At 41.0% G+C, this 19,736-nt stretch overlaps 1 long non-coding RNA gene across 1 annotated transcript; it reads right to left on the reverse strand.

The window, feature by feature from the left end:
- Positions 1–509: 509 nt before the first annotated feature.
- Positions 510–6,382, reverse strand: LOC141520095 (uncharacterized). Its single transcript, XR_012477544.1, has 4 exons — positions 6,152–6,382; positions 5,521–5,802; positions 2,505–3,647; positions 510–1,414 (listed from the first exon to the last, which is right to left on the reverse strand). It is a non-coding gene; the product is annotated as an uncharacterized LOC141520095 (long non-coding RNA).
- Positions 6,383–19,736: the final 13,354 nt, after the last annotated feature.

Genomic DNA, 19,736 nt, shown 5'->3' on the forward strand with positions numbered 1-19,736 from the left:
AGAATGACTTCTGAAATTTCTCCAGAGAAACTCATTTAAAATACAATGAGGTTATTTGCTAAGTGGTTTTGTTAGAGTAGTTTTGTCAAAAGTTATTTGTCTACGTGGAAAGCCCAAGAGTAGGGATTTGTCAGTGTTTAGCCAGCGTTGGTACTAGAAAATTCTCTGTTTGGAGAGAAATGTGCCAAGTTATATGAGTAGTCTACAAATACCTCTTCAGAACATCCCATTATCTTTGTTCTGATCCAATATTTCATTACTAATTGGAGAGAAGGCACCTATTTGAATGACTGGTACCAATTGCCTTACCAAGCAAGTCTCTTTTTTGCTTATACAGGGACATTCTGGTGAAACACTTGGTCTCTTTGGAGTTAGTTTGGTATGATTAAATTTCCCAGAGACATAATTATACCCCTCTGAGTGATATATTCATGTTCCTGGATCTTTGAAGCTGAGAAGCTAATAAGAGTTCATTCACTATGAGAGGCATATTGAGCAGCCTGTTTGCCTGCCATTTCAAACTATCCTTCTTCAATATCTTGGGCTTGATATTATTTCAATCACGAATATTCCTATTCATTGTTTTCATTTGAGCCTCACAACAACTCCCAGAAGTAGAAAGAAGGGGTAGAACCATCCCCATTTTATATATAAAGAAACTGAGATCCAGTGACTTGACCAAGATCTCACAGTTTGTGGTAGAATGGCGACAATGACCCACATCTTCCAACTCCTGGCTCAATGTTTCTCCCACCCTACAAAGTGTCTAAAGAGAACAGCCTGTCCCATTGATTATGACCATCATGACCCTTAGCCAGTCATGTTATCTCCCAGAAGAGAATTGTGAAAGAAGAAGGCAATGATTGAAATTTCAAAACACAGTAATTAATAGATTCCAACTCATGAACTCTTGTTAACATAGCCACAGAGACATTGTAGTCACACTGCAAGTTCCATTTACATTCTTTACATTGATCTTTTCTTATTCTTTACATTGATCTTTGCTTATTCTCTAAACCTACTTTTGGTCATTAGGTAATCCCAGTGATCATTCATTCAACATATATTTTCTGAGTGCCCATTGTTTGGTAGGCTCTCTCTATATTTTTCCTTGGTACAATATGTATCCCAGAAATCTACACTGTCCCTTTCACTTCTTAGCAATTTTTTAAGACACAAAAGTGACAATCTTCAGCCCACATTTCTCCAGAGAATTCACTTTCTTTTCTCACTAATCTTTTACAAAATGCTGCATTCCTGATTTGTGTAGTTCATCAACTCTTCATCTTCTCTGAAGGGAAAGCCCAACTGCTTTTTGTACCTCTCTGGGCTTTGCAGAACATGTCTTCTAACAGAAAGAGATTTGCCTTCTTTTCTTGGATTTGGTTCCCTGTAGCTGACTCCATTGCTATTCCTGTGAAAATCATAAATATTGTTTGAGAATGACTAAAGGTAAAATTCCTCCCTTTACCCCAACAGTCCAGTCCCCCTCCGTAAGGTATTCTCCTTAACAAAAATTCAGGAGTGATCCAGTTGGAAAAGGGTGATTAGAATCAGCATTTTCCTCCTTGCCAAGGATTCCTGTATTTGTGATATGGTCTTTCTCTGCCTACTTGTGAGCCCCAAATAAATCAGTTTGGCCTATCTACAAGCCCTATTTCAGATACTGACAGTTTCTACTCTCCCTAGAGTCTGACTAGGCTCCTAAATTTTTTTCTATCTTATTTCCTAGGCTAAAATCTTTGCTATGAAATTCATAAGGAATAAAGAATAATTAAGCACATGTCTTTTAAATTTGCACATCAAAATATTGAATCACCTTAAAAAGTGCTAAAATCACCCCCCCTTGGGAAACAAGGGGATCTTCAAATGTGTTCTTTCTTTTTTTATTTTTGCAGGGTAAATGGACTTAAGTGGCTTGCCCATGGCCACACAGCTAGGTCATTATTAACTGTCTGAGACTGGATTTGAACCCAGTTACTCCTGACTCCAGGGCTGGTGCTTTATCCACTGAGCCACCTAGCCACCCCTAAATGTGTTCTTTCAAAGAACACTTGGTCTAGCTAAGGGTCTTGGTGATCATATAATCAAGAAAAGGCAAAGAAAGAACAAATGGAAAGAAAAGATGATAATAAATTCTGAAAAACAACATGAGTGGGAATGAGGCATAGTTAACGGTGTTAAAGAGATGGTGGCAGAAGTTCACTGAAGTACCACTTTGCCTGTCTAATGCACAGAGGCAAAAGTGTTAGGTAAATAATGAAAGGAAACAAAGATATTCCCTTGTTGCTTCCCACTCCTCCCTCTATATTATTTAGAGAAACTCTTTTTTGTGATCATGTCTTAAGTTCTATAAGTTATTACAGTGATAAACTTTTAATGTCAGAGAGTATTTTAGAAAAAGTATCTATTCCAAATATGTCATTTTACAGATAAGGAACAAGAAATGTATTGATTTAACTAGGGTCACACAACTATGTATTATCCAGGGAGTCCAAATTTACCTCCTTTCTCATAAAATGCCTCTTCTTTCTCAATTATATTCTAGCTTTCTTCGTGCTCATTCTCTTCCCTCCTCTTGGGCAGTTGTTTTGCTGAAGGCCTTGAGCCCTCTGAGATTGTGTTGCTGGACCCTGAGGTATTGATTCCACTGTAGTCGGGTTGGGGCAGCGGTGGTGTTTCTGGATGGTGGTGAACTGAGGTGACTGTTGTCGTGGGAGAGAACAATGCTAGTGGCTAGGATTTTCAGAGCTCATGGGCTTAGAGAGTGAACAACCATGGGTGATTTCTGATGCCTTTTGCACTCTGTGCTAGAACTTGGCAGTCAGTACTCTATTGAAGATACAGCTCTGCCTGCTCTGCCTACTGGATTCTCTGTCTCAAAGGCAAGGACACTAGTTCTTAACATCAGGGCTCAGTTGGAAGACTCTGCTAGACCTTAGTTTGATGAAGTTAAGTCATCTTTTTTTTCTGGTTATGTCTCATCTCTAGTATCTGTTTATGGACCACTCAACACTTAAGTCCAGCTTCACCCTACAGCATACATGCCCCACAAGTGCCTGCAAGTGAGGATCATAGTGGTAGGCCAGAGAATGGACTTTTCTTTTGGAACCAACTTTCCAGTTAGGGGTGGCTACTACTTTTGTTCTCTCTCCTCCTTCTTGGAGGGCCCTACTGCTCTCTATCTTTTGGGTTCCTCACCAGGGGCCATCTCTGTGAAAGACCCAATAGTATTTCCCCTTTCCCTTAGCTTCTTCCTGAGTTAAGTTGGATAACCATGGCCTGGGATGTGGGAAAATGCTCTTTCTGGATTGTTACTCAGCATTATTTTACTCTACAGTTTTGCTTCATAGTTCCAAGTCTTCTCAGAGGTTCTGAATCCAAATGTTGTTTTTACTTTTTACAGCTATGTCCTTTGCTGTCCTGACACAGGACATGGGAACCTGACCCATTTGTTCTTTGCTGAGTCAATTTTCTGATAAGAGAAGACCCAGGACTTCCTGGACACAAAAGAGCCTGAGAAAGATGATTTACTAATTTCTCTGCTCTGCCTTTTACACAAAGAATCAAACTAATGTTAAAGACTCAAGGTGATGATGATCCCTCCAGACAGATCCAGGCACTCCTCCTCCTCTAGGAAAAGGCTGCTAATAAAAATGAAAATAAAGAAAATGAAGTAAGTTTTATGTTTTCCTCTCTAGATGAGAAACTCATTTCTGCCTACAATTGTTAAGGCTTGCTAAGTGAAGAGCACACAATCATATTATTCTGGTGGCAGGGTGGGGGCCCTAGCTATGTGGCCAAAATCCTAATTACTATTCTTTAAATCCTGGAAATTGATAAGACCAATGCCCTAAGTCTCTCTCTACAAAAATGAGTAAGGAATTTTGTACCCAGGAGAGGAAGATGAGAGAAAGGCATATTCTAGGTTCTTTGTCTTTAACATGTATAGCCCTTAGTTCATTTATTTTTGGAGTATATTGGAAATTGTATTAGGATAATAATGTTTGATTTGGAGGGATAAGGTGTGTTAAAATGGTATTTGTTACTTAATGACAGAATAAGGACTATGCAAATCTTGGTTCAATTTTCATCTTTCCTTCCAAGATCTCATGCAAATACTATATAAACAGATCGTTTATTTCTATATGATGGACAGGTTAAAGGGAATAGATCCAGAGAATTAATTTCATTTTTTTTAGGTTTTTGCAAGGCAAATGGGATTAAGGGGCTTGCCCAAGGCCACACAGCTAGGTAGTTATTAAGTGTCTGAGACCGGATTTGAACCCAGGTACTCCTGACTCCAAGGCCTGTGCTTTATCCACTATGCCACCTAGCTGCCCCAGAATTAATTTCATTTTACCTAGATCATTATACCTAGACCCAACCTACCGGTGACTATGCCCAGAATCATGGTATCCTAGGATGATAGGGAGTGAGGATCAGCAGGGAAGAATTAATAAGAAAGACAGAGAAGAAGAGAGAGAGATGCACAAAGAGACAGAGAGAGAGAGAGATGCAAGAGTGTGTGTGTGTGTGTGTGTGTGTGTGTGTGTGTGTGTGTGTGTGAGAGAGAGGAGAGAGAGAGAGAGAGAGAGAGAGAGAGAGAGAGAGAGAGAGAGAGGGAGAGAGAGAAAGAGAGAAAGAGAGAGAGAATTGTAAGACATGAGTCAGTATGAGTCAGTCATTCTGTTTTTTCCCATATTATTTGCCATGGAATGAACTTTGAAAACTAGGCCATGCTATATCATATCCCTTTAGGAGAAACCCAACCCATGACTCCAATAAAGAAACAGAGATCTGTATGAATTGATGCACGCACCTGATCTTTGAAGGAAGGCAGATCATGGATGATGAAATTGGGGGAAATGAGACTGATGACAGTTCCTGAGACACCAGCTTGAAATTCCTGAATCTATTACTACAGACCCCCAAAATGCACCTGGTTGTCAGAGAAACACCTCAACCCTGAATTTTGATTTGCATTGGTGTTATCTATTTGTTAACATCCTTACAAGTATATTGTATCAGAGAACTTTTCTTAATCTGAGATTATGGAAATATAATTTGAGAGTTAGAAGTCATTGAAGTTTACCTCACTTCTTTCAAAATATTTCCTAGTTCACTTTGGGCACCCCTCACTTCTCTGGCCCTTTGCTCCCAGAAGAAGATAGAAGAGGAAAAAAATCTAAAGATAGGAAAGAAAGAAAAAAAAGAGAAAGGGAGAAAAACCAAGGGGATAAAAGGGTAGGAAGGGGATAGAACAAGGACTGATGTGATCATAGAAATAGGGAAAAGAGTGAATCTCCCCAAAATACACTATCACCCCCCTAAACTCTCAGAAGCTTATTGTTTACTGTCCAAATCAATCAAATCTGAGTATCTCAGTCCACCAAGGATATCTTCTAACTGGTGTTTGTCATAAAGATACTTTTAGTCCAGTGAGTTCTAAAGACCACAAAGGAATAACCTCAGCTCCCCACCCCCTCCCACTCCACTCATACCTATCAAGTCTCTTACCCCTTGTTCCTTTGAGCCTGAAGCTTCTCCTCTGGGATCCATCCATCCAGTAAGCACTTGGAAGGTTTCCATCAGTTTGAGATGCAGACTCCCTGCTGGGTGGCAGTTGATGCAAAACTCAGAATTCTAACTGCTTTAAACATTGCTTTCCAACGGTTTTTTGGCACATTCTAGATTCAGTCTTCTTTCTCAGGAGCTTAGCAGGCCCCCAGGTTTTCAGACATAGTGGGAGATTCCCTAGTTCTGTGACCCCACAAATCAGACCTCATCTTCCAATAGGAGCTGTTGGAGAGAGAGAGATGATGAAGGGCCTGCGAGTCCCAAAGTTATTTCTTCTTATGCCCCCTTCTTTGCTGCCCCCTTCCCACATACATTTGGTCCTTGATCTTTAAACCATGGTTGTCTTCCCTCATCTTTCAGAGTTGCTCTTTCCTAACCCAAATCTTTCAAAGGATTCAGTTACCAAATACCTCAGACTTCATGTTCATGAACATTCCCTCCACACCACATTTTCTCCTCACTCATTCCTACCCAAACCCCTTTTCATTATGTCCTACACATCTGTCCAAATCCCTTTCTCATTATTCCTATCCCTTTAACAATTAGAAATGGAGACAGATTATAGACTCACAGTGCTGTGGGTCTTTTCTTTCAGTACCCTAAGTTTAATGTCAAGAAAGCTGAGGCATATGAATGTTAATTAATTTATGCACAATCACACAAAAGTGTGTGCCAGGGACAAAACACTCCAAACACTTGGAAAGTGTCATCAGACTGTAGGATCAGAGAAAATCTTGGAGGCAGAGTAAGAGCAAAGCATATGATCTGAATATTTTTGCTACTCCTCTCTTAGGTGCTTTATCTGGAGTAGCAACAGTTGGAATGGAATGAAAGGAAGGAAGGAAGGAAGGAAGGAAGGAAGGAAGGAAGGAAGGAAGGGAAGGAGGGAGGCAGCGAGGGATGGAAAGCAACCATTGCCATCTTTGGAATGTAACTTTTCCTGAGGATGTTGCAAGAGACTCAGTGTACAAGGACATCCCTCAGGTGTGGAGTTGCCCTGTCTTCCAGGGATCCAGTCAGCTCAGGAGAGAAAAAGAAACACACATACATACACTCAAGTGGGGAATGCTAGAAGGACATCTAGCAAGTCCAGTTTATTGAAAACATCAAACAATTCTTATAGAAGAAAACCACAAAATTAGTGTACAGGATAAAAAATGATGTAAACTTTGTTTTGGGCAGGATGTAACTGAGCAGGATGTAATCCAGGTCAAGAAGTTTGGAAATGGGGTGAGGCCACGAATGACACAGTTGTATTATCAAATCAGAGTTCCGTGGAAGCTTTCAGCTCCATGAGCTTATTTTTTTTGGCCATAACTGGCCTCTCACCCCAAACTCACTCAAGCAGCCTCCAACACTCAGGGAATTAGTATGGGAAAAAAATTTAAAAAAGGATTTGAAAAACTTGTGGTTAGATGTGGAATAATAAGAATGGAGCAGATCCCAGTAGTCTCATGGTGTATTTCAGGTGTGTGCCAGACAGACTTGGTTTTGACTAAAAGGTATTGGAAGCAAAGTTTATTTTTACCAGTGTTTCCCTACCTCCTTTTCCATCTTTCTACTGTCAGCATCCTCCTCCTTTCCCATCCCATTTTCCAGGAAAACTTCACCAAGCAGTCAATATCTAGGTCCTATTTCCAAGATTGATAAATAAATATTTGTGGAACTGAGCTTTAATGGAACTGTATTGGCTTTCACTATTATCAGTATCTTGTGAGATGCAATAATGTAAATATATTACACCAACCTGTTAGGGGAGTTCTGAAATAAATAAAATTGAGTAACTGCTGTATGTCTACCCAGGAATAGCTCAGGTCCTGATCTAAGGTGAACCCCATAAGATTCTTGCCGCGTGAAAAGTATTGCTTCATCAACACACTTCTTACATTAAACCATTGTTCTATGCTATATATTCTATTCTGTACAAAGTTGGCAATTTTTAAAACATTTTTCCTATATACTGTACTTCTCCCTCACTCTCTTTCCCCTCGAAGAGACAAAGGTGGGTATTATCTTTATTGTGCCCAATAGGAATACGAATCTCAGGAAATTTACAGGACTTTTTTGGAACAAAGACAGGTACAGATTAGAACCACTTCATATGGTCACACTTTTCACCACTAATCCAAAGTTTTACTTAAAAAACTTAGTGGATAAATAGATTGAGAACTCTGTAGAATTAGATAAGAAGGGGTGCTTTCACTGAAGTTTTAAAACAATCATTATTGACATCTGATTGCTAGCTTTTAATTTCATTTATTTGCTTCTAAAATCATGAAAGCTACTGGTCAACAGGACACTGCAGGATCTTTTACAGATGGTCTCCTGGTTTCAGAACCTGAAAATAAACACAATTCAACAGTTCATTAACTCCTTAATTCAATGTTCTGTATATGTGTATGGTGTCCACTAAAATCCTACTCTATTATAGGCACAAGCTGATTTGTCCTTAACTTTTGCTAAATCATATTCTCTTTTTCTTTTTTATTCTTCATATGTTGAATCTATAGTCTTATGCAATTTGAATCAGAAACCCATGATTGCTAATGTGTTTCTTATCTGCTTTAAAAAATATTTTTTTCTTAAAAAATTTTTGTAGTTCTAGGTTTTGACAATAATATATCTGAATGAGTTGGAATGGATATTTCCCTTTACTAGTTTTCAATGCATTTTCCTGACCTAAAGTTTGCCACTTGATTTCAATATTTCTGGGAAATTTTCTTTGATATTTCCCTTTTTAAAAAAAAAAGGCAATTAGACACTTACTTACTTTCCATTTGAAGAGAGACCAGTGATGCTTAAAATATTTGTCTTGGGCAGCTAGGTGGAACAGTGGATAGAGCACTGACCTTGGAGTCAGGAGTTTGAACCTGAGTTCAAATCTAGCCTCAGACACTTAATAATTACCTAGCCGTGTTGCCTTGTGAAAGCCACTTAACACCATTGCCTTGAAAAACCTAAAAAAAAATATTTGTGTTATCTATTTGTTAGTTCTACCATTTTGTCTTCTAAATTTCTCAAGATTTCTTCTAAGTTGAATTGTTCTTTCATCTTGTTTTGCTCTATGTCCAGTCATGAATTTGTCTTCTTCCTTATCCAAGCCTGGAAAGGAGCCAAGCTCTTGGGGAAGTTATCAGTGTAATGGCCACCCTAACAAATTGGTGAAAGATGAAATGAAAATGACATGGGATTGGTGATAATGTATTTCTGAATCTTACAATCACAGAGTCTCAGTGTTGGAGGATTTTTGTAACCATGTAATCTTTTTTTTTTAATCATGTAATATAACGCATTTCTGCAATAAAATTCTATTCTCATTCACTCAATTTTCAAGAGCCCAAATTGGATTTATGCTCAGAGGATCAGAATTCAAAAATTAATGTATTTTATATTTTACATACTCTATTAATGTATTTTACATAGATCATTAAAATGTAGATAATCATAATTAACAAAAGGGGAGATGGCCCAGATATATAAATGGAGGAGATTTGGCTTCAACTTAATGTCTTTAGATTTGTCATTAGGATTATAAATATTATTTTTTAATCTTTTATTATATAGCGTATTATATCTTATGCATTATATATGATATTATGTGACATATTTTATACTTATTAGCTTTATAAGATGAAACAAATTATTTAGTATCAGCGAACAGTGGTTTCTCTTTGTGTAAAACAAGGGGATTGTTGCAATGATATTAAATGATCATATAAAATCTTGGCAATAGAGGTATATTACAGTGTGTGGCAATCTGTATCTGTGAAGGGTCCCTACTCCTACCTTCAAGAAGTGTAGGAGAAAAATAAAATGATAGCAATTGAAAGTCCCCCACCCCTTCAGAAAAGAAGAAAAAAGAGTGTGGATGAAATATTTAGAGACAAAAAATAAGAAAGCAGAAGAAATTTCAGGAGATATAGACAAGCAGGATAATATTGATACTATCATATTAAATTTAAACTACTTTATAAAAAAGTTGTGCATAATAGATTCAGGATTTCACATGCTGGCGTTTTCCATTGTTTGATAAATCATTAATAAAAACTTTAATTAAAAATTTCATTTGTAATTTCATTTATCCCCTAATGCCTTATTAATTGTAAGGCAGTTCATTACTAGTGTATTTGATTCTTCCTGGTATAAGGAGATGATTTCTTATTTTGTCATTTTGGATATTTAAAGTTATTTTTTAATTATCCATTCATTTCTTAAATGGTCTCAGTTTATAGGCATATATTATGCATAACACACACATGTAACACATATATGCATATATATATGTATATATATATATATATGTATATATATATATATATATATATATATATGTATATATATACATAAATATCAGCCCTGAGTTCAAATCTGGCCTCAGATAATTATTAGCTGTACTACCCTGGGCAAGTCACATGAACTTATTTGTCTCAGTTTCCTTATCTGTAAAATGAGCTAGAGAAGGAAGTGGAAAAATCACTGTAGTTAATCTTTTTCAAGAAAACCCTAAATGAGGTCATGAAGATTCAGATTTAATTAAAATAACTGAGCAACAACTGCATATGTACACAAATAGGTAATGTGTGCTGCATATGTATATATATATATATATATATATATATATATATATATGTATGTATGTATATATATATGTATACATATACATATATAGTGAGATATATGTATACATATTTTTATGTGTATGAATTTTAAAAAATTTCTTTTAATTTCTCCTAGTTTTCATTTTATTTTTGTTAGCATGATTTTCTATTTTGTTCCTTTTTCATCAATTATTTTGATCTTTTAAAACAGTTATTTGTTTCATCATCTTATTTTTCTTAAATATTCTTTATTCAAAAATAAGCAGTTTGATTTAAAATGTGTTTTGTTTCATTCTATTTGCTATGTTAATTTCTTCATTGAAACTATTCAACTACAAATTCAATCCATTTACTTCTTTTTCTTAATATAAAAGTATTAAGGTACACTAATTTATCTTTCAATAGTGGGTTCTATACATTTTATAAGGTGTATTTATGTCATAATTTGATATTCATTTATTTTTTTTTAAAAAAAAGAGTTAGACATGTAGTGAGTACATAGGATAAGAATGTCCATAGGTTGCACTGGTAATTATTGCATGAAGAGGACAGTATCTGGGATATTGGACAATTATGTATAAAATCTCTGTGAGAACAAAAAGTATAGATGCATTGCAGTTTCACAGATGTAGGAAATGCATTATTTTTGGCATAGGATCTATTAAAAATAAAATTTTGTGGGGAGGGGTCAACAGAATCCACTGTCTTTTGGTAGTTTCCTTTAGTGATATATACATAACTTTTTCCATTGGAGCAAAATGTATAACAGGGTATTAAACTTTTTTGTCTTACTACATCTAAGCTTATTTATTTTATAAAAATGATAAATTTTAGCATACTTCTTGTGAATTAAAAATGCATATTTCTCATTTTCTAAAATAGTTGTTTCCATCTATTTATCCAGTTAATTTTCTTCAGCACTCTATTCAAGTTTAAAACATCTTTCTCATTAATCTTTGATTAATAATACTTATAGTGCATTTGACCTGAAATTATCAAGGGCACAAAACTTGTTACAGCCTCTTACTATGTGACCATGCACAAGTCATTTATTTATGCTTCAGTTTCTTCATCTGTAAAATGGAGTTAATGATGTATTATGCTTTGCAAAACTTAGAGTATTATACTAACACTAACTTCTAAAGATTTTTCCCAGGGCATCTAGAAAGCACAGTGGACAGAGCATGCACCCTGGAGTCAGTAGAACCTGAGTTCAAATCTGGTCTCAGATACATAATAATTACCTAGCTGTATGACCTTGTGCAAGTCACTTAACCTCACTGACCTTTAAAAACTTAAAAAAAATGATATTTCTCAAATTTGACCTATCTAGAAAGAACTTGCAACTTGGTCTCTGGGCTGGTTTATAAATCAAAAATTATGTAGAAACCTGTTTGGGAATACTGTAGATAATATATTCAGATTTTCCTCTCTTAAAAATATCATTTCTGGGGTGGAGACAAGATGGTGGTAGGAGAACAGCCTTTCCTAAGAGTTCTTTCCAAAATACTTCAAAAACCTTAAAATTATGATGCTAACTAAATTTTTGAGAGACAGAACCCATTAAAAAGATCCAATGAAGCAATTCTCCAGCCCAAGGTAACCTGGAAAATCATGGGAAGATTCTGTTCCACATGGTTGGAGGGTTTGGCAACATGCCAAAGTGAAGAAGCTCCAGTCTCCCAGGAACAGTCCACCAGGCACCTGGGAGTGCTGGCTCTTGGCAGCAGAATTTTCCTAACTTGCCAATCTAGGGATCACCAAACACAAATTGGAAGATCAATGGGGAAACCTCTGCCAGAGCAAGTGTGAAGCCCAGGCCAGCATAGCCTTCCTTAGTGGCCATGGTCCTCAGCACAGCCCAGATCCCAGGAAACAGAAGCAGGCCCATGGAGATGTCCAGCAGGGAGCCACCAAGAAGCTGCTTCCAGAGGGCTCTGTCCATGGAAGATAAGGGAGTAGAGGGAGACTGTTGAGGTCTCTCATTTGTCCCTGTGTTGGGGGCGGGGGGAAGAGGCTTGGCGGTCGCTTAGAGGGGAAACATAATCACCTTATAAGGGAATGTTACAGAACTCGGCCCCTCATTGAGTAAGAGTTCATGGGAGGGAGGACAGAGGGGATAAAAGGGTCTGCTGAGAGGTGGGGGGGAGCGGGAATGTGATCACAGAAGAATAAAGACTCATGACCCACCTCAGGCACTCTGTCTGGTTCTTCCCCCATCAAAGAGTGGGGGCCGGAGGTACCCCGAAGACTCACCACGCGTTGGACTGGTGAGTAAGAGGACGGACTAGCATTAAGAAGCCGGCGTTGTAAATAAAAACCCGGCAAGTGGTGCCGAAACCCGGGACCTGATTTTGCTAGGGAACGTCTGAATCCGCTGGTCGGATTCTCCAGACAGCCTCGGTCGTTTCTGACCGGGAGGAAGGAGAGGGCGTTTACTCTCAGATATTGCCTGAAGGACATATCCCTATTGTGTTGACTATGCTTTCTTTCCCCTCCCTTTCTCCTTCTGCTCTAATCACGCTCCTTGCCGTGCTGGCCTGTCTGATTGTGCCCTGCTTCCTCCTTCTCTTTTGCCGAACGGGAACTTTCCAGTTCTGCCACCTGTTAGGATTGCAGCCTCGGCTAGTAGACAGCATGGGGGGCTGGAATAGTATTCCCGCCTTTGAGCCGGAGGAAAAAGAGGCCGTTGCAGGGCAGCTTTATAAACTCTGCGCTAAGCATGGCCGTAAATTACCTATCAAGACGTGCCGTGCTTTTGTTGAGAATGTCTGGAACATCTGCCCTTGGGTGCAACATAGTGGGATCCAACCAGATAAATGGAAGGTGGTAGGGCAGCAGATGGCCTCCTATAATGACACCTGCCCGGGAAAACTGACCCCCAAGGATTTTACAGTGTATAAGATAGTGGATGCAGCCCTGCATCCCCAGAAGGTGACTTTAGCACGAACAATCAGCACTCAGGTGGGTAGCTCGTTGGCGGGATCGGATTCAGAGGGCTCAGAGGAAGAGGGAAGGCCACTCCCTCCCCTGTATCCGTGGGAGGAACTTAGAAGAAACAATGGGGGAACAAGGGGCCCCCAGGGAGAAGATTCAGGGCCGGAAGTTTCCGAGCGCGGGAAGGGAGGGGTGCAAACAGTCCTCAGGGGTGGCAGGAAGAGGAGCGTGAGTAGGTGGGACCGGGAGGCTGCTGACGAGGAGGGAGAAGTCCGCGCTGATTGGACAGCTGCTGCGCCCCAGGCTTGGCGGCCCAGCCAGGAAACAGAGGCAAAAAATCCCCCGTGTTCCTTGTCCGCCCTTCAGAGATCCCCTCAAGGGCTCCGCCCATCCGGCCTACTTGCCACCAGTGCCTCCATAGCAATAGAGAAAGGGGAGGAGGTGGACTGGGATGACTGGGGCCTCTACCCGGTATTTACGGACCCCCTTACCGGAGCCCGAGACTACCGCCCTGTCCCTTTTAAGATGCTTAAGGAACTTAAGGAGGCCGTGACTAAATACGGCCCAAGCTCCCCTTATGTAAAAAGACTGATGCAAAACCTCTTTGCTACGCACCCTTGGACCCCTGCTGACTTTGACGAAATTGCAGCCGCATGCCTAGATGCCTCCTTATATTTAGCTTTTAAGGCTCAGGCCCGCAGAGAGGCCTCTAAGCTGGCAAAATCCCGGGGTTATACTCCCCTGGATTTAGCCATTGACCTCCTGTGTGGAACTGGAGCCTATACTGACCCTGCTGTTCAGGCCCAGTATGGCCAGTTTGAGCTAGAGACTGTTAAAGAAACACATGTTGCAGCTTGGGATAAGATTGGAGCCATGAAAGGGGGGAGAGCCACACAGAAGTTGGTTGGGCTGAAGCAGAGAGCAGATCAGACACCCCTCTCATTTGTGAACGAGGTTAAAGAGACAGTGACTCGTATAATGGGAGACACCCCGGGATCTGATCTACTTATGAGACAATTGATTAAAGAGGGTCTTTGCCCCAAAGGGATCGCAGCCATTAGCAGCCTTCCCCCCGACGCTTCATTAGAAGGAATTGTTGACAAATTGCTGGACATGCCCAGCGAGGATTCAATTCAAGCCTTAGTGACTGCCATGGAGAACCGGGAGGATAGCCTCCTGACCGCCCTTCACGGTATGCAGGTGAGACCCACCTGTTTTGGGTGCGGAAAGCCAGGGCACCTCAAAGCACAGTGCAGGCAGCGGCCCCCCTCCACTTCAGTTCCGACCTGTTATTCCTGTGGAAAGCCAAGTCACATAGCCAGGTTCTGCCGATCCAAAGGGAAGTCGGGAAAAGGGAAAGGGAGGGGCCCGGCCGCGGGGCCCCCCCCCCCCGTGCTCGAAGACAGCGGCCCCATTACTGTGACTATCCCCGTGAGGGTTGACTATAGAGAAGGGACACAGCAGAGAGAGATCGGGCCTTGGGAAACCTCGATGATTCCCATTGAGCTAAATATTTTCCCAGCGCTCATCACAGGGGCTGAGAGATGTGTGGACTTAGTCACCCATACCCAGGTCATTTTTGGTCCCGGAAGTCCCACATCCGTAAGGGTCACAAACCCCCACCCCTTTCCCACCTTGGTAAAACAGGGCCAAGAGGTAGGAAAGGCGCTGCCCTTGCGGACCCCTCCCGCTCATGTGAACTGGGTCCACCCGGTCAGCTCTGGGCGACCACTGTTAACCGTCACGGTGGAAAATCAGAAGCTCGAAGGGATAATTGACACTGGAGCCGATTGCTCTGTCATAAATAGGGGACAGTGGAGGCGCGAGTGGCCACTCCTACAGAGCCCTCAAGCAGTGACGGGGGTGGGGGGCAATAGATCTGCCATGAAAGCAGCACACGCCTTACGGTGGTCAGCTTTGGAAGAATCTGGACTCTTCACCCCACTGTGCCTACCCGACCTCCCTTATGCATTATGGGGTAGAGATATCTTGAGCCAGCTTAACCTGACACTTGCCACCCCTGATAGCCTGCAGGGAAATTAATTGGGGCCACTCTAGAGATGAGCTTTTCCCCCAGAATAACATGGATTAATAAGAAACCTATTTGGGTTGAGCAGTGGCCCCTGACAAAAGAAAAGCTCATCGCCTTCACAGACATAGTAATGACCCTCCTGCACGAGAACAAAGTGGAACCGTCCCTTAGCCCGTATAACTCCCCCGTCTTTGTCATAAAAAAGAAAGGGGGGAGTTGGAGAATGTTGATTGATCTTCGGGCAGTAAATGCCAACATGGTACCCATGGGGACCCTCCAACCTGGTCTCCCTATGCCCACTGCAGTCCCGCAAGGGTGGACTATTATAGTGATTGATGTTAAAGACTGCTTCTATAGCATTCCCCTCCACCCGGAGGACAAAGAAAAATTTGCCTTTTCCCTCCCCGCGATCAATTTCCAAGCCCCCAGTAAACGTTATCAGTTCACCGTCCTACCTCAGGGAATGGCCAATAGCCCCACCCTGTGCCAGCTTTACATGGATACTCTGCTCCATCCTATCTTTTTTAAACAGAAAGGGGGAGTTGGCAGGTCACTGACCCATTCAGACCTGTCTCAGGTACTATTTACCATGAATTTCCTACAAGTCAGGGATGACGGCACTACAGCCGCCCAGAGATTTTTCTCCCCAAAAGGACATGCTAAGAAAGAACCAACGCTCCTGCCCTCTCCCACCAAGGCCCTACCAGGCTCTAAAGTCATGTGGAGAGATGAAGAGGGAGGTTGGCATGGCCCTGTAACGGTAAAGAACAGAAGACAGGGCCACCTGTCATTTCATCCCGAGGATAAGATAGAAGAGCCAGAAAGATGGCTCCCTGTTTACAAGATAAGAGACCTTGATTAATGCCCAACCCTACGGGGTGAGAGGAATTTTTTTCTTTTTCAGGCCTTCTGATCATCGTAGGGATCCTTGGAGGTGCTCCATCTGAAGGAAATCCGACATGGGGAATACTCCGAGTTATTCCCTCTCCCCTTCCGGTAGCACGGAACTCCCCGATCTACCCTCGCCTGCTAGTGACCAATACATCGATGGGGCTCCCTTCTGCCTCGGTGGGGCCCCTCATGTGTGGCCACAGGGGAAGACATCGAGGATCCCATACCATGGAGGGATTGCCAGATGGCGGGAGGATACCCCCTTGAGGGTGAACAAGGACGCTGATTCTGGGAATCACCCTACTTGTTGTCTGTTTCTGCCGCCTAGCTAGGCGACAGAGGGGCTATATGCTTCTTACTCAGAAAGCCTTCATGGCCATGGAGACGGGGGAGGATCCCCAAGTCTGGCTAGCCGCCATGCATGACATGTGACACCTAGGGGTAAGACGAGGTAAACCCCAAGACAGGCAACTTCTCCTGACCCAGCCACCTAAGACAGGCCCTGAGGGTGTCGGGCGCCTAGGACGGGCAAGGTCCTGGGTTGAAGGAGATGACCTAAGACAGGGTTCCTCGCCCCCGGCTATCAGAGGCCAGTAGAAATGACACCGCTTAAGGCTAACCTCAGCACCGCTTAAGGTCACACCAAGTGATAACCTTGTAAAACAGAAAGGGGGAGATGTTGGGGGCGGGGGGAAGAGGCTTGGCGGTCGCTTAGAGGGGAAACATAATCACCTTATAAGGGAATGTTACAGAACTCGGCCCCTCATTGAGTAAGAGTTCATGGGAGGGAGGACAGAGGGGATAAAAGGGTCTGCTGAGAGGTGGGGGGGAGCGGGAATGTGATCACAGAAGAATAAAGACTCATGACCCACCTCAGGCGCTCTGTCTGGTTCTTCCCCCATCAAAGAGTGGGGGCCGGAGGTACCCCGAAGACTCACCACGCGTTGGACTGGTGAGTAAGAGGACGGACTAGCATTAAGAAGCCGGCGTTGTAAATAAAAACCCGGCACCCTGGGGCAGGACTTTGGGGCTTTGTCCATATTCAAACCTTGGTCACAGTCTGGGGCCCCATACTGTCATAGAGCAGAGACCTCCTCACAGCTCCAAGGCAGAGGGAAGTGCTTGTAGTTTTCCACAGACTTGAACACAGCTGGGAGAGCAGTCAGAGTCTCCCATAAGACCTTGAAGGAACTTATGTACATGCAGGTGTACCCCAATACTACTCAAAAGCCAAGGAAACACTCCAAAAGCAGGACAGAGGCTGGGGAAATGAGTAAACAGAAAAAAAGGATCCTGACCATAGACAATTACTTTGGTCCAATGGAGGATCAAACTATTCACTCAGAAGATGAAAAAGTCCAAGCTTCTGCAACTAAAAATTCCAAGAAATATAGAAGTCAGGCTCAAGATATGAGAGGGCTCAAAAAGTTTCTGAAAATCAAGTAAAGGAGGTAGAGGAAAGATTGGGAAAAGAAATGAGAGAGATACAGGAAAAACATGAAAACCAAATCAGTAGCTCAGTCAAGGAGATCCAAAAAAATGTTGAAGAAAATAACATGTTAAAAACTGGTTTAGGTCAAATGGATAAAACAGTCCAAAAGTTAATGATGAGAAGAATGCCTCAAAAAAAGAATTGGATGTTTCCATCTGGCCAATAAGATAGCTCTCTGAGAAAAACAACTCCTTCAAATATAGAATGGAGCTAAAGGAAGCCGTTGACTGCTAGAAAAAAAGAAACAATAAAAAAACATCAAAAGAATGAAAAACTATAAATATGTGAAATATCTCACTGAAAAAAAAAACTGGTCTGGAAAAACAGATCCAGGAGAGACAATTAAAAATTATTGGGCTACCTGAAAGTCATGATCAGGAAAAGACTCTTGACTTCATGTGTAAAGAATTTCTACAGGAAATTACCCCGCTATCCTAGAAGCAGAGGAAAAAATAGAAATTGATAGAATCCACTAATCTCCTCCTGAACGAGATCCAAAAATTAAACCCTAGAAATATTATAGCCAAGTTCCAAAACTCCCAAGTGAAAGAGAAAATTTTACAAGTAGCTAGAAGGAAACAATTAAAATATCATGGAAATGCCGTCAGGATCACACAGGAATTAGCATCATCCACATTAAGGGTTCACAGGCTTGGAATATAATATTCCAAAAGGCAGAAGAGCTTGCAATGCAACTGAGAATCAACTGCCCAGGAAATTGAACTTCTTCCAGGGGAAAAAATGGACTTTCAAAGAAACAGGGGAATTTTAAATATTCCTGTTGAAATGACCAAAGCTGAACAGAAAGTTTGATCTTCAAATACAGGATTTGGGTGAAGCATAGAGAGGCTGGACAAGAAGGGCAAATTAAAAGAGATTTAATAATGATGAACTGCATCTATTGTGCATGGGAGATGATTCTGATAATACTCACATGAATCTTCTCATTTATTCAAGCATTTAGAAGGAGAATATGTACACAAGGCACAGGAGAGAGCTGATTTGAAGGTATAATATATTGTAAAATTGGAGTCAGTGGATGAATGGGAATGTACTGGGAGAAAGAGAAAGAAGAGGTAGAAAAGGCTACGATATTTCATGTAAAAGAGTCAATAGTTTTCACAGTGGTATGGAGTGGGGGGAATGTGAGGGGGATTGAGGGAGCCTTCATCTCATCAGAAATGGCTCAGAGAGAAAATACCTTACATACTCAATAGGGTATAGAAATCTAGAAGAAAAGGGAGAGAAAGAGGACAGGGGGAGGGGAGGGGAGATTTAGGTGATAGAGGAGAGGTAGATCATGGGAGTAGATAGTCACATTTAACACATTTTCTTTTTTACTATTTGAGAGGTGGTGGGATTGTGTGGCCTGTCCGTGACCATAGGGCTGAGTGGTTTCTGGTTCTCTGGGGTGTGATGTAGGCTTGGGGCCTCCTGGCCCCAGGGCCACTGTTCTGTCCACTATGTTATTCAGCTGCCCCACAGCACATTTTTGAAGAGGGACAGAATGAAAGAGAGAATGCAAAAAATGGTAGTGGGGAGGAATGGATGGAAGGAATTACAATCAGCAATAGCACCTGTGGAAAAATATGGAACTAACTTCTCTGATGGACTTACGATAAAGAATGCAATCCACTCCATAGACAACGCTGATGGTATAAGAACACAGACTGAAGCATGTTTTTTTTTCTTTCTTTCACTTTATTTCTCATGAGGGTTTTTTTAATTTTTGTGAGGGGAGGAGGATTATGTTTATTCTTACAACAATATTTTAGTAATGTGTAAATAAGTAAATAAATAAATTTTAAAGAGTTTACAAGAAAAAATACTTCAAGTTGAGCTGTTTCCAAGCTTAAAAGCAATTTGCCCTTGACTTGTACTATACCATATTTTTCTTCCATATTCCTATGCAATTTGAATTAGAAATTTGATATATTTCTTAACTGCTTTCAAAAATATCTTTTACAGAAAAATCAATGGACTCTAGATTTTGACAATAACAAGTCTAAATTAGTTGAAATGGGTATTTCCTATTACTGAATTTTAGTGCATTTGCTAATCTATGGTTTGTCCCTTAATTTAAATAATTCTGGGAAATACTTTTGACATTTAGTTTGATATTTTATTTTCCAATGACAAATATGAAAGCTTTTCAACATTTATTCAGTTGCATATTTATGTTACACAATTTTCTATCACCCTCCCT

This window comes from Macrotis lagotis, chromosome 4 (assembly GCF_037893015.1).
Source record: "Macrotis lagotis isolate mMagLag1 chromosome 4, bilby.v1.9.chrom.fasta, whole genome shotgun sequence".
NCBI classification, from domain to species: Eukaryota; Metazoa; Chordata; class Mammalia; order Peramelemorphia; family Peramelidae; genus Macrotis; species Macrotis lagotis.